Raw genomic sequence first — 15,319 nt, 5'->3', positions numbered from 1 at the left:
TAAATTACACTTTTAAACATCATTTTCAAAAATTCTTTTCCACTGCATTTTTAAAAGTCATTTTTAAATGCTTTGTCAAACTGACCCTTACTTTATATATTAACTTTATTCATCCAAAATATTCAAAATTATCTTTATTTAGCATCATTTTGTGTAATTTTAATTCATCACCATAAAAATTTATACATTTAGGCCCCATTTGGCGTGGTTTTCTAACAGCGGTTTTAGCTAAAAAATCGTTTCGATTGCAAATTAAAATGTCAAATGGATAAAAAATTAAAAACTTACGATGAAAATAATAATTTCAAACTAACCGTAAAAATTAAGATTTGTATCATTTTCATTTTCAATTGTATCATTTTCTTTCAACTTATTTTTGAAGTTTACCCTCACTATTTAAATTATATATTTTTAATTTATAACATATTGTCTATCATGAACATTTTTTCTTTTCATACTCACTTTTTAATACAATCTCAAACAATTAAATTTTAAAAATCACTTTTAAACAACACTTTTAAAAGTTTTTTTCTACGACACTTTTAAATGTCATTTTTCAAACCCTACCAAACTGGCCCTTACTCTACATTAAATTAGTTAAACAATTCTATGTAACAGTTACTTTTCATCGATAGATTATCACAATTTCTAAGGTCAAGGTAACGGTGGTGGCTTTTCACAACCATTTTTCATGTCATTTTTTTCTTCTTCTTTTTTTCAAATTAATTATTAATTAGTTTCAGTTATATTTTAACATATTTTATAATAATTTTACTGATGTTTTTGGACTTTCGTTACGGATATATGTGTCAGATTTGATTACAGTTAAGGGATATTAATTTTTCATTCATCACTATGGTATTTTTCATGTTTTTCTCCTCTATGTTTGGTGTGTTTAGGGACGTTGGAGTGATTCTTTTCTATGTGTGTTGCATCAACCGTTCAATTTTTGCTTATCAACTATCCTAAACCTGTTATATTTTACTTATGATATTCATAAATGATTTTTTTAATATGTATTTGACAAGGCGTTGTTAATGATGATTTCATCGCAATGAATATATTATAGGTTCTATTTTAAAATAAAGAAAAATTATCAAATAAAATTTTGATTAAACTACGCGTTTAGTATCTTACTATTAATTTTTATCTGTTTTAGTACTTAACTTTCGATTTTTTAAAAATCATACCTAACATTTAATTTTTGCTTCATTTTAGTACCCTTAAAAACTTAACGTAAGTTTTGAAGAATTGAAAGTTTGGTACTAAAACAAACCAAAACTGATAATTTAGTACAAACGTGTTAGGTTTTAATGGTTGCGCACTAAATAAAACAAAAGTAAATCTTAAGTATGATTTTGAAAAAAATAAAAACATATCAAAATTGATAGTTTAGATACTAAATAGAAAATGGATAATTTAGATACTAAACGTGTAATTTATCCTAAAATATTTATCGTTGTTAATTAAACCACCAAAACGATATAGCATGGCCTTCAACATTTCACTTTAATATGCTAATGCAACGCTTATTATGAATATGTATCAAAATTTATAATTAAAAAGATACATTATTTTTTTAACCCTTGCAACCAAGACCATTGTTTTTCTTAGACATCAATACATTAGTTATGCGTACAATTTATCCATAAGGTAAACTTAATAACTCAATTAAGGTGATTAGAGGTAATTTTATTCTAAATTTTTTAACCATATCATTTGACCTTGCTAGAGTTGAGTATTGAGATTTTTTTTTGATAACGTAGGATCTCCCAACGTCAGGCTAAAGAATCCGACCCTACAAGGCTTGTAACCTCATGAGGAGTTCAAAGAACCCACCACACTGTCTCCCGCTTTTTTCTAGGATTCTCAACCAGCGCGGTTCGAAATTAGGACATGAGACCAACTCATTATCTCAAGAGCCCTTGCTTTGAGATTTATGATCTCTATAAACAACAATTTCTTTAACCATTAAAATAAGTTTATTCGTTATATATATATATATATAAAAGTTAAACCGTCGAAATCTATTGCATTAGTCTTATTGGATGCCAATTGTAGTTAGTATATAAAAGTTTTGACAAACCGTATCACCTTCATGGAAGAGCTTATGCAAAGAGCCAGGTCCCGAGACACTTTCGGTGTGTCAGATGTCATTTACGACATGATCGCTGCCGGCCTCACTCCCGGCCCCAGGTCGTTCCATGGCCTTGTCGTTGCTCACGTTCTCAACGTCGATGTTGAAGGTGCGGTAAATGTCCTAATTTTTCCTGTTTTTTGGATTCTTTTGTTGAAATGAACCCGTTTCTCTTTTTCTTTCACTGAAATTGTCTTATTTTTTTTTATATTAAAAACTCAATTTTTTAGTGGGAATGAATGAATTTGGTTTACTTGGATTAAGAAACTCAACTTTTTTAAGTGGAAATGAATGAATTTTGTTTATTTAGATTAAACACTGAAATGGGTTCCAGTTTTTATTTATAATATCTTGTGCAAAAATTTCTGAAATTTGGAATTTAGCTGCAAGCATTGAGAAGGGAATTGTGTGGGTGTTCGTCCTCTCCATGAAACGCTTGTTTCAATGATTCACCTATATGGGTCGAAAGGCCTTGCAACCAGAGGCTTGGAAGTCCTTGCAGCAATGGAAAAGTTAAACTATGACATTCGTCAAGCTTGATATTTCTTGTTGGTACAATGCTTAAAAGAACTCAATGCGTTTTTATTTATCATTTTATGTGTCTTATATATGTGGATAGTGATAAATTTTATTCTAAAATGTTGAAATTTGTCTGGACAGAGGAGCTTGTAAGGGGCAGATATCTGGAAGATGCCAATGCGGTGTTTCTGAAGGGTGCTAAAGGTGGGCTTAGAGCTACAAATGAGCTGTATGATTTAATGATTGAGGAGGACTGTAAAGCTGGTGACCATTCAAATGCACTAGAAATTGCCTATGAAATGGAAGCTGCAGGACGGATGGCAACAACTTTCATTCAATTGTCTCCTTAGCGTGCAAGTGAGTTTTCTGATACTGTGTTCAGCATTTCAACCTTCTTTGTTGACTTTTGATGGAGTTCGATAATTTGCAATTCAATGCTCTTAATAATTAGTAAAGATTCATTTGCATTTGGTTGAGTTTGGAGCTTGCATTCATCTTTCAAACTTTATGGATTCTGACATTCTGTCACCGTGCGTTTTGGTTGATGCATGTAATTGCAATGTTTGTTGTTGCCGACTGTTTGGAAATGAGATGATGGTGTTTTCTTGTAGTGAATTTGTAGATTTTATCCTTTAAAGGAATTGTGATGTCTCGTTAAGAATGGAAGAGATATTTTTATGGCGTCTTTGACGGTATTTGAAGTACTTGATGGGTTTATTTGCCTCTGTTAGAATCATTTTCCCATTGTTTGTTATATACTGCTGCTCATTTCATCTGTTTCTTTGTTTAGGCAACATGTGGGATTCCTGAAATAGCTTTTGCAACATTTGAAAACATGAAATATGGAGAAGGTTTGCATTTATTTTGCTTCTTTTTGTTGCTTCGTCAACATTAATAACATAAATAATAAAATGCTAAAAACTTTCAGGGTTTCTATAACATGATTTGTATTTGTATAACAGAATATATGAAACCTAACACAGAAACATATAATTGGGTGATCCAAGCATATACTAGAGCTGAATCTTATGACAGGTGACTTATGCACATCACTTATCATCAATTTTCTTTATTTGGGCCATTGTTTCTTCAGTCGGACATGGAATTTTTCTGTTTATTTATTTGGCAGTGATGCTGTCTGGTCTGTTTATTTATTTGGCAGTGATGCTGTCTGGTATGAGGCTATAAGCATGAAATAGTAAATTTCATCTTGAAACTTGAGTGACATAGAATTGGTTCTTGAGCCCATAAGGAACCCTTATTAATTTAAGCCCTCAAATGAAATTCAAAAAATTACCAAGTTGTACGTTTATTAACTGTATATGCTCTAAAAGAAGTGATGGATCTTTAGAAACCAATTTGGGGGGCTAAATTAAAATTTTCAAAAGTTTTGAAGGCCTAATAATTTTTTAAAGAAATTTAAGGCAAAATTTTCAAAAAATAAATTGAGGGTCTAATTAATTTCTTAAAAAAAAAATTGGGAGGAAACTTTTGGTGGGACACTAAAAACTATTTGAAAATTTTAAAGATTAATAAGAATTTCTAAAAAAAAATTTTTTTTTTGGGGGGGTGCAATTAAGATTATTTAAAATTTTGAGGGGCTAAAAACAATTTTTCCAAAATCTTGGGTGAATTTGCCCTCCAGGTCCTAACTACCGTCTGTCCCTGTCTAAGAGACCTTCCATAACTCCGTATGTTGGATTTTGATATGATTGCAGGGTGCAAGATGTGGCTGAGTTACTTGGGATGATGGTCGAAGACCACAAGCGTTTGCAGCCTAACATTAAAACCTATGCGTAAGCAAAAGTTTTTCTAACGTGAAAGCATTTTTTCTTGGTGGATATGCTTTATTTTTTATTATTTCCTATTTAAAAGTTAGGGAAGTAACATTATTTTATCTTCAAACCGTTGCCGCTAATATTCTAAGTTAATTGGATTTCTTTGCTTGTTTATTATTTTCATGTATATTGTGCTCAAACAATGTATTATTTGTCTTGCTCGAAGAGCTTTCTTGGTAGTTTCTGAAATTCAAATGTTTATTCACTTAGCTTGTTTAATTTGGAAAATATATTCGACGTGAAACCAGCTGTGATTTGTCAGAAAATAGATTCCTAAATTACAAAGATTATGTGTAGTTAGATAGGATTATGTGAATATCTTTAGTAGTTATAATCCCTAGAATTAATTACTTTCCTAGCTTAAGAGTTTCCTAAAGTTAAGATTACAGCTTGTACATAGAACTGTAACCTTTCTACAACAAATATATCATTGAGAATTAGAGAATTATTCTAATTTTAACATGTTATCAGAGCTTTTTTAGCTCATTTCTGGGTCATGTTAACCTCGGTTTAACAACCTCTTTTTACTCTTAATTCCCCTCCTTAAGTGTGTAGTGTTACCCCAACAAAAAAAATGATTGAAGTGGTTGACACCGGCAGTTTTGAGACTGTTCAGGGAGTCACAATGAGTGAAGAGAGTTACTCTAATCCAACGGGTGACTTACAGAATATACAAGCTATCTATAGATTGAATGGGAAGAATTACCTTAAATGGTCCCAATTAGTTCATACATTCCTAAAGGGAAGGGGTAAATTAAGTCATCTTCTTGGGAATGGATCTAAGAAGGGAGATCCTAGGTTTGATGCTTGGGATGAACAGGATTCGTGAGTAATGTACTGGTTATGGAATTCCATGGTGCTAGAGATTAGTGATACGTGCATGTTCCTCAATTCAGCCCAAGAAATATGGGAAGCTGTAAAACAAACTTATTCAAAGGTTAGGGATGCCGCCCTGATCTATGAAATCAAGACCAAGATTTCATCCACCAAGCAGGGAAGCAGGTCAATCACAGAATACTCTAACTTACTACAGAATCTGTGGTAAGAGATGGATCACCAGTGTATCCAAATGAGATGTAGTGAAGATGCAGCAATCTTAAAAAGGTTTGTTGAAAAAGACATAATTTATGATTTTCTTGTTGGACTAAATATTGAATTCGATGCAGTAAGAGTCCAGATTCTTGGAAAGGAATATCTGCCCTCACTAAATGAAGCAATTGCAATTATTCGTGTTGAGGAAGGAAGAAGGGGAGTTATGATTGAAAGTAGTCAAGTGGAGAGTTCAGCCTTGGTAATTAGATTTGTAACTGAGAGAAGAATTGGTCTGGAACAGCTGGTTACTGAAGATAATAGGCAACCAAAAGTAGCAAAAATAACTAACAAGGATTCCTTGTGGTGCATCTACTGCAAAAAATCTCGCCACACAAAAGAAAAGTGTTGGAAGCTTCATAGGAAGCCTTAAACAACAAATAAGAGTTTTTCAGATAAAGGAGGATCATCAAAAGGGCAAGGAAGAACATATACAACAAAACAGAAGGTTGAAGACTCTCAAGAACTGCTTGTTGAGTTCAACAAAGAAGAAATTGAAAAACTGAAAAGCTTGTTGGGGTCTCTAGAAAAGCCCTTCTCAACTGGTACTTGTAGTCTGATTTTCTTAGGTATATCCTTTTCTCAGGACTTTAAATTCTCGGATTTATCTACCCAAAGCTCCTGGGTAACTGACTCATGGACTACATACCACATGATAAATTTTTCATTCAGATTTATCACCTATACACCTTGCAATAAAAAGATAACAATAGCAGAAAATACTGTGATAACAGTGGCTAGTCAAGGGGATATTGTTATAAGTGAAACTCTTACATTAAAAAATGTCCTTCATGTACCCAAACTATTTACTAATCTTATTTCAATCTAAAAAATTACCAAAGACACTAACTGCAGTGTTCGCTTCCATCCCACTCAATGTATTTTTCAGGAACGAGAAACGAGGAGGATGATTAGACATGCTAAAGAAGTGAATGACCTATATTACCCTTAAGATCCCAGTGGATAAGTCAATGCCCATATTTCCTCACCATTATCCCTTTTATCAGAATCTAAAATCAATAAAGATCAAGTTTTGGCTTCACACCTTCACCTTGGTCATCCATTCTTTAAATTATAAAACTTATGTTTCCTTTTTTGTTCAAATCCTTAAATGTTGAAGAGTTTCACTGTGACATCTGTGAACTTGCAAAACATAAACGCACTTCTTTTCCAGTGAACAATAAAAGAGCATCCAACCATTTTAGTCTTATTCATAATAATGTTTGGGGGTCATCCACTATTCCACATATAATTGGGGCCCAATGGTTTGTTTTCTTCATAGATGATTGAATTCGAGTATTGTGGGTATTTCTTCTAAAACATAAATCAGATGTAAGCTCTACCTTTAAGACCTTTTATACCATGATTAAGACTCAATTTGGGGGGTAGACATAAAACGATTTCGATCAAATAATGTCAAGGACTATTTCAACCAATTCCTATCAGCCTATTTTCAAGAGAAAGGCATCATACATGAGTCTTCTTTTGTTAATACCCCTCAATAGAATGGTGTGACATAAAGAAAGAATGACCACATCCTTGCCATAACAAGAACCCTTTTGTTTCAAAAAATATACCTAAACAGTATGGGGGGAAGCTATGTTAACTGGCACCTATATGATAAACAAGCTACCTACTAAAGTCCTTGAGTCCCAAAGCCCTATCCAAGTCCTAACCTGTTTCTTCCCAAATTTCAGTCCTTTACTTAACCTTAAGCCCAAGATATTTGGTTGTATTGCCTTTGTTCATATACACTCTCAAAATATGGGTAAGCTTGATCCAAGGGCATTGAAATATATCTTTGTTGGCTACTCTTCTACTCAAAAGGGGTACAAGTGTTGTCATCCACCTATAAGGAAACATTTTGTTTCTTTTGATGTCACCTTTGCAGAAAAGGAAAATTATTTTACTTGTCTTTATCTTTTGGGGGAGATTTCATTCAGGGAAGATAAGGACATAAATTGTTTCCTACTTTAGCCACTTCTTGACTTTCCTGTCTACCAGCCTGTTCAACAGCCTGTCCAATAACTTGATTCAGACCAATCTACCTCCTTACAATAAGATTCTAATACACCTAAGTCAAAGGCTCAAGACATTACTCGTCCTCTATTGGTTTATTCAATGAGGAAGGCACCAGTGCAGGTTTAATCATCCTCTTCCTCTCCTATACAACCTGAGGTAACTACTGAACATGTTTCTGATCAAAACCATTGTCATTCCTAAAACTGTATTTGAGGCATTAGAAAATTCTTTCTTGAGGGTGCCTATTGTCATTAGCTGCCAATCAAGGGTGGAAATTACAACAGTTTGACATTAAGAATGCCTACATGCATGGGTGGAAATTACAACAGTTTGACATTAAGAATGCCTTCATGCATGGGGATTGTCGTAACCGGTTTTCGTCCGGGCACGAAATATTATACTTGGCGGGAAAAGTAATGTGAATAAATGGTTTTTAAAATAATTTAGGAGTCGCCATCGGCCTTTTGGGTCAGGTAGGTCGAATACCTAAAAAAAATATCTTTTAAAAGAGTTTTTAAGAAAACATCAATTAAAAGATAAACTGATCTGCGTTTTAACCAAAAATTTGTCTTTTTAATAATAAAAAGGGATTCGTTGTCGGTTACGTTTAGGGAAGGATTAGCACCCCTACAACGCCCAAAATTGGTACTTTTTAATTATAAATTGTCTCTATTATTAAAAATTAAAAAAAATTAAAAATATATTTAATTTAAATTTATATTATTTCAAAATTAAAAAATATTTAAAAATATCGGAAAAGAACTTCTAGGTGCCTTAAGACAGCTCTTTTCTTCAATATTAAAAAATAAATAAATGACAAACATTTTTTATGACAAAAATTTATTTTAATATAGTAAGATATTTATTTATTCAAAAATATCAGAAAATGGCTTCTAGGTATCTTAAGACAGCTCTCTTCTTTGATAAAAATAAAAATATATTAAAATTTTAATATTTTAAATAAAACTAAATTATAATTTTTATAATATTTAATTATTTAAAATACCAGAATAGGACATTCAGTTATATTAGGACTGCTTTTTTTGATATCGAAAATAATAAACATTATTATTTAAAAAATATATATATATATTTATATGACTAAGATAATAATAATTAAAGCAATAATTAAAATATAAAGTAATAACAAAATAATATTGTAATTAAATAATGATCAAAATAAAAGAAATTCAAAAATTATAAAACTAATATAAAGTATTAAAAATAAAGATAATAATTCGAAATATTATGAAAGATAATGATTAATAGTGTAATTTAACCTAATTAATTAATACGTGATTAAAATAATAATTAATAAACTATGAGGGACTAAATTTGATATTTTCCTAAATATATAAATACAGTTAATGGTTAAAATATAATAAATTAAATTTAAACACTAAATTAAAATGATTAAAAGTCAATTTCAGTGACTAAATTGCAAAGTTACAAAACTATAAGGGTTACGGAAAGGGTTTACCCTTTCTTAAATTACACAGATACCCTCCCCAGAACGACGTCGTTTGGGGAGGGTTTTAAAATAATAATAAACTATGAGGGACAATTTGATATTTTCCTAAAATATATATAAATACAGTTAATGGTTAAAATATAATAAATTAAATTTAAACACTAAATTAAAATGATTAAAAGTCAATTTCAGTGACTAAATTGCAAAGTTACAAAACTATAAGGGTTACGGAAAGGGTTACCCTTTCTAAATTACACAGATACCCTCCCCAGAACGACGTCGTTTGGGGAGGGTTTTAAATACCTAAACGCCTGGCCCGAAGGGCCAAGCTTCTCATTTGCCTCTTTCCTTTCTCTCTCAAACGAGAGAACCAGAGTTCTCTCTGGTTTCTCTCTAGTTTCCCTCGCCGGAGGGAAACCGGCAGCCATAGGCCACCGTACTCCGCCGCCGGCCACCGCCGCCGCCGCCCGTAACGGTGGTCGGAATTCACCAAAACACCCCCAAAGCGTAGATCTAAACCCCTAAGACCGATTCCGGTCTTTGTTTTCCCTAAAAGACTCCTAATCGGAGTAAATCTACGAAAACCTTTGGTATTTCTGTTCTCCGGCGATGTTTAGTGCTTCCGACGGTGGTCAAGGCTCCAAGGTAAGTTTCTTTCTTCTTTCTTCGTTTTCTGTTTTGGTTTATGTTGGTTGTGGGTTCGTCTCTGTTCGGTTCTTTCCTCTCTGTTTTTTTTCGTTCTGTTTTTTTTTGTCGTTCTCATGCCGTTCTCCTCTTCTTGCAGGTGTGGTGGCTTTATAGCCACCACTGAGGCTCTCGTCGGACCGGTTCCAGTGGGGACTTCTGGTGAGTCACCATAGCTTGCGGTGACTCACCATAGGGCTCGCTGTGGGTAGCTTCGTGGCGTTGGAGACTTCTTCATGGGAGTCGTGGTAGCAGGGGATCGGCAGCATATGGTTGGGTCACCTGGCAGTGGGAGTGTCCGGCAGAGGCGGCGGCTGGGCTTCTGGAAGCATCAGAGGCGGCTGGAGGGGCTAGGGTTTAGAAACCCTAGCTGAAACCCCAAATGTTTAGGGTTTCTTTGGTCTGGGCTGGTTCTGGTTTGTTTGTAACTGGGCCGGTCCAGTTTGTAATTATTTATTAAATATAAATATATAATATTAATATAATAAATAATAAATAATAAAATAATAAATTATATAATAATAATAATATATAATAATAATAATAATTTTAATAATAATAATAAATTTAATGAAAAATGATGTCTACAGCTGCCCCTCTTGCTCATCCTGGTGTTAACAAGAATAGAGCAAAGACGAAAAAGACATAATTTTTTCATTTGGCTTTTTGAGCAGGATGGAAATGTTTGAAACATCATGCACTGAAGGGCTTACAGATGACCCGAAGGCTTTGAAAACATCAAAAAGCTCCGAAGGCTTTTTGGAAACATCATGCACTGAAGGGCTTACAGATGACCGAAGGCTTTGAAAACATCAAAAAGCTCCCGAAGGCTTTTTGGAAACATCATGCACTGAAGGACTTACAGATGACCCGAAGGCTTTGAAAACATCAAAAAGCTCCCGAAGGCTTTTTGGAAACATCATGCACTGAAGGACTTACAGATGACCCGAAGGCTTTGAAAACATCAAAAAGCCCGAAGGCTTTTTGGAAACATCATGCACTGAAGGACTTACAGATGACCCGAAGGCTTTGAAAACATCAAAAAGCTCCCGAAGGCTTTTTGGAAACATCATGCACTGAGGACTTACAGATGACCCGAAGGCTTTGAAAACATCAAAAGCTCCCGAAGGCTTTTTGGAAACATCATGCACTGAATGACTTACAGATGACCCGAAGGCTTTGAAAACATCAAAAGCTCCCGAAGGCTTTTTGGAAACATCATGCACTGAAGGACTTACAGATGACCCGAAGGTTTTGAAAACATCAAAAAGCTCCCGAAGGCTTTTTGGAAACATCATGCACTGAAGGACTTACAGATGTGGGAAATATCAAAAAGCTCCCGAAGGCTTTTTGGAAACATCATGCACTGAAAGACTTACAGGTGTGGGAAATAGTTTACTAAGTAAGAAACTATGGAAATTGTTTTCTTACTATTCAACAATTTCATTTTCATAAAAGATTGAATGAGAACTATGGAAATCGTTTTCTCATTATTTTTCAAGATAACATGTTGATTGGGTACATGCCCCAATCTCCAGATAAGGTTGTTGGAAATAGTTTAACAAGTAAAAACTAAGAAAATCGTTCTTACTTTTTAACAATTCATTTTAAAAGATAAATGAGAAACTATGGAAATCGTTTTCTCATTATGTTTTTGAAATAACATGTTGATTGCTTGTTCTTCCGAAGATCTGTAAAACTTCATGTTCGAATGCACTCAGATGTATCAATGTAATGCATTGTCTATTGTGTAAATGATTTTTATGAATGCATGAATGTTGATGCAATCTTTATTTGTCTTCAAAGTGGTGAACTTGGTCTTCCTCTAGTTCATCATTATTGTCAGGGTTACCTCTGGATATCAGTGTAGCAATTTATGCTATCAAGCTTACATTTCTGTAGAATCATCTGATCAATTGTATTTGCTGTCTTCTTTGCTTCATGAAAGTCTCAGAAGAAATGTTTCATTTGCGGAACTTTGCTGTAGTCAGAACTATGACCTTGATGTCCCATTTGTCTTGGATAAAACCAATTTCTTTGCTTGGACTGTGTAGAAATTCCATAAAGCTTTCATCTTGAAAAGAGAATCTATCATCTTTAAAAAGAAAATTTGTCATCTTTGAAGAGTGTAGATGTAGATATGCCTGACTCAGCAGGGATTAATTAGGAGAGTAGAGTCTGATCTGATTTGACTCTTGAAACATATCACAAGGAGGATTTATTTCAATTCCTTTCATGTCTCCACATCTAATTGGATCTCGAACAAAACAACTCAAACCATATCATGTAAAGATGTTTAACAACAACCTATTGTTGATCTTAGTTGGCTCCACTAGTTTCTTGTTGTCAAAATTTTCAGCTTTCCTTGGAAAGAAATCTTCATTATATCTCACTTTTAATCTTGGGGTTGAAGAAGACAAACTTCATCTTGGATCAATAAATGGAAACCATATGATCGTAACATTGGTTCAGCATCAGAATAGCAGGGTTGTAAAACATTTAACAGTGCATTCATCCTTGCCTGTGGCCTCTGCTCGATGTTCGTAAAACATTTGACAAACACATTCATCCTTTCCTGTGGTTTCTGTTCAGATGTTCGTAAAACATTTGACAACACATTCATTTTTTTGTGGCTTCTGCTCAGATGTTCTCAAACATTGAACTTTGCCTAGTGTCCAAAGCTTTTGAATAATGTCACAAGACCATTTGAGAACAAAAACTCAGTGGGGATTCAAGTGTAATGTTGGTATGACCAAAAAGTTGGTCAAATTCACAAGATATGCTGGTGTCGATTGAATAGGAGACACTAACTGATCTTGATATCATCTTGGGTAAAGACAAATGTGATACTGATCACATTTTCTTCTATAATGATCTTTGTAGGAAAGTAGCAACACATCAACTGTAGGATCAATGTACAGAAAGATATCCGTGGAATCTTTGCAGCTAGGGATGAATACAAATGATAAAATCAAAATAGATGAAAACTCAATTCATCTTGGCTAGCAATGATGATCCCAAATAACAACGGGAATAACAGTAATATAAGTGAGAGTCGAGTCTCCCTTTTCAATGTCATCAAGAAGCAAAAACTGATGTGAAAAACAGCTTCATAATCTCAATAGTATGGTTGAAACTATTGCTAGGAATCTTAAAGAAATATATTTCAGTTATTAGCGACACACAGAAGGCCAAATTCAATGCTGAGATCTTAAGGAACTGAACCCTGGATCAGTAGTCTACCTGGGGATCATCTTTATTCATGCAACCGTAATGTAGTTTATCAAAGAACACACTGTCATGTGACATACGGTTAGAAGATTAGGTATTTGAAAACATACTTGCTGAGTAGATTTTGTTCAACAACATGATCATAATATAAACTGCCTGATGAACGAAGCAATTATGTATAGTCAGTTCGACTGTCACTGTTTCACCATTTTCATTCTTCATATCTTTCTATCTCATGGAATATTTTTCAAGTCAATGATCTTGACACAGGATATTGTGGGCCTTCAGCATGCCCCAACATTGGCTAATACAAGCGTGCATAATGCATGACATTCTTGATCTGATTGAAATGGGCTTTCAGCATGCCCCCAACATTGCTTTTTGTTAATCTGAGCCTTCAAAATGCCCCACATGGATCCGTCTGAAGGAACCTTTAAAATGCCCCAACATTTGCTGATACAGATGCCAAAAGTATATTCAACATTACTTTTGTTGAGATGAGCCTCAAGAATGCTCAAATATTCATATTGTTGTGAGCCTTCAAAATGCCCCAATATCTATTTCTGGTGGAAATTAGCCCTCAAGATGTCCCACATGAAACATTTCTATCTGAAATGGGCTTCGAGATGCCCCAAATATTCTGCTTCTGATTTACTCTTAAGTTTGTTTGACTGGAATATCATGATCCTCTTGAGGTCTAATTTTGACAATGCACTGTTGTAGGTACTTGTGGATTATTCGTGCCCCAAATCTGTTTATCTTGAATGCTCTCATATGGTGTCAATAAACAGCAGTGTTGTCAAGTAACTGGAGGAATTCTCTTCATGTTGTCACAAAACCTAAGAAGTACTCAATCATTCTGACGAAATGTCTGAGATATGTGTCTCTGAATGAGGTGATATTTTCTGAATCTAGAGGGATTTAATCAGACAGAGTAGAAAATAGCTTGGTAATCCGTTCCAGGCTGACACAGTGGCTTATCATCTTTCAGTGAAGCCATCTCTGAAATATACTTTTCTGGAGAGAAACAATGCGAGTAGTAATCTGATGCAATGCAAGATTACATATACAGTGGTACAGGCTCATCAAAATCTGTACCCATGCAACATGTTGATTCTGAAACAACTCATCTGATTATGAAGTGATTTTTCAGGATGATTTCACAGATATTGATAGTTATTTTGATACCGAGGAAATCCTGTATTCTGATTCTGATGAGGAGAGTAAAACTGTTATACTTGACAAAAATGGGTTCTCAGAGGCTGAAGCTTCAATAACCATGGAGAGATGTGGTTCAGATCATCAATTGCAGAATTGACAGATTTTATAGTGTGATCAAATGGCTAGGTTACTGTTGAAACATTTTAATATTCGATTATAACAAATTAAGTTAAATGGATTTTAAGATTTTCCAAATGATTCTAAGTATATTCGATAACTATTCGAATATCAAACATTACTCCAAATATTTCAAAAATCATTTTTTTGATCCATACTTAAGTGTAAAAATTAAGTTTTAATCATAAAACAATTTGCAAATATTTTACAAAGTATTTCGAACCAATTCAAAGCCAAAAATTCCAGAATACTCAGAGGGGAAACCGATTCCCCCCATAGGAGGAACCGATTCCCCCTGAATGGTTTGGCTCCGAGATTTCCAGAATGCTCGGAGGGAACCGATTCCCCCCAAGGGGGTACCGATTCCCCCCCTGTTCAACGGTCGAAATATTTGAATTTTACACTTAGGGAACCGATTCCCTATGATAGGGAAACCGATTCCCCCCACTGTCCAAGCTGTTTTATTAAATGTTTTCACACTAAAACGGCTATAATATCTCTCTAATTATCCCCAACGTTCAGAAGTGATTCAAGGTGTTTAAGCAAGCTTAGAAGCCATTGATCAAAAACAAGAAACATCAAGCAACTAGAATCAAGAGAGAATCAAAGAGGAAAGCATCAAACCTCAAGTTTGAGCATTTCAAGCCCATTTTCATTCAATATTCATTTTTGCTTTCAAGAACACTTTTGTGCTCAATTGTATTCATCTTTGAGTGTTCTTTTCTTTGTTCTAGAATTGTGCAAACATCTTACCTTGTGAGGTTTTCTTGTAAGTTTGCAAATTTGTAATCTTCTCTTTGAGAAAAGAGTGTTTCAAGAGTTGGGGTATACTCTGAGGGAATTGTAAGGTTATCTCTTTGGCCTCAAAGAAAGAACAAATTAGTGAATTTGTTGGAAAATCCTTAGTGTGGATAGCTAAGGTAGTGGACGTAGACTTTGTTTGAAAGTCGAACCACTGTAAATCGCTGTGCAATTGCTTTCAATTTTTGC

General features: G+C 34.1%; 2 long non-coding RNA genes across 2 annotated transcripts; both read left to right on the top strand.

The window, feature by feature from the left end:
* Positions 1-2,093: 2,093 nt before the first annotated feature.
* On the top strand, positions 2,094-2,811 carry LOC120128597. The gene is made up of 3 exons (XR_005516649.1): positions 2,094-2,251; positions 2,521-2,689; positions 2,798-2,811. It is a non-coding gene; the product is annotated as an uncharacterized LOC120128597 (long non-coding RNA).
* A 658-nt stretch (positions 2,812-3,469) lies between these two features.
* On the top strand, positions 3,470-4,437 carry LOC120128596. Its single transcript, XR_005516648.1, has 3 exons — positions 3,470-3,507; positions 3,619-3,691; positions 4,375-4,437. It is a non-coding gene; the product is annotated as an uncharacterized LOC120128596 (long non-coding RNA).
* The last annotated feature ends 10,882 nt before the right edge of the window (positions 4,438-15,319 follow it).

The sequence above is a fragment of the Hibiscus syriacus genome, unplaced genomic scaffold, assembly GCF_006381635.1.
Source record: "Hibiscus syriacus cultivar Baekdansim isolate YM2019G1 unplaced genomic scaffold, ASM638163v2 tig00110482_pilon, whole genome shotgun sequence".
Lineage (NCBI taxonomy): Eukaryota > Viridiplantae > Streptophyta > Magnoliopsida > Malvales > Malvaceae > Hibiscus > Hibiscus syriacus.
This window is presented reverse-complemented; position numbering and strand designations above follow the sequence as displayed.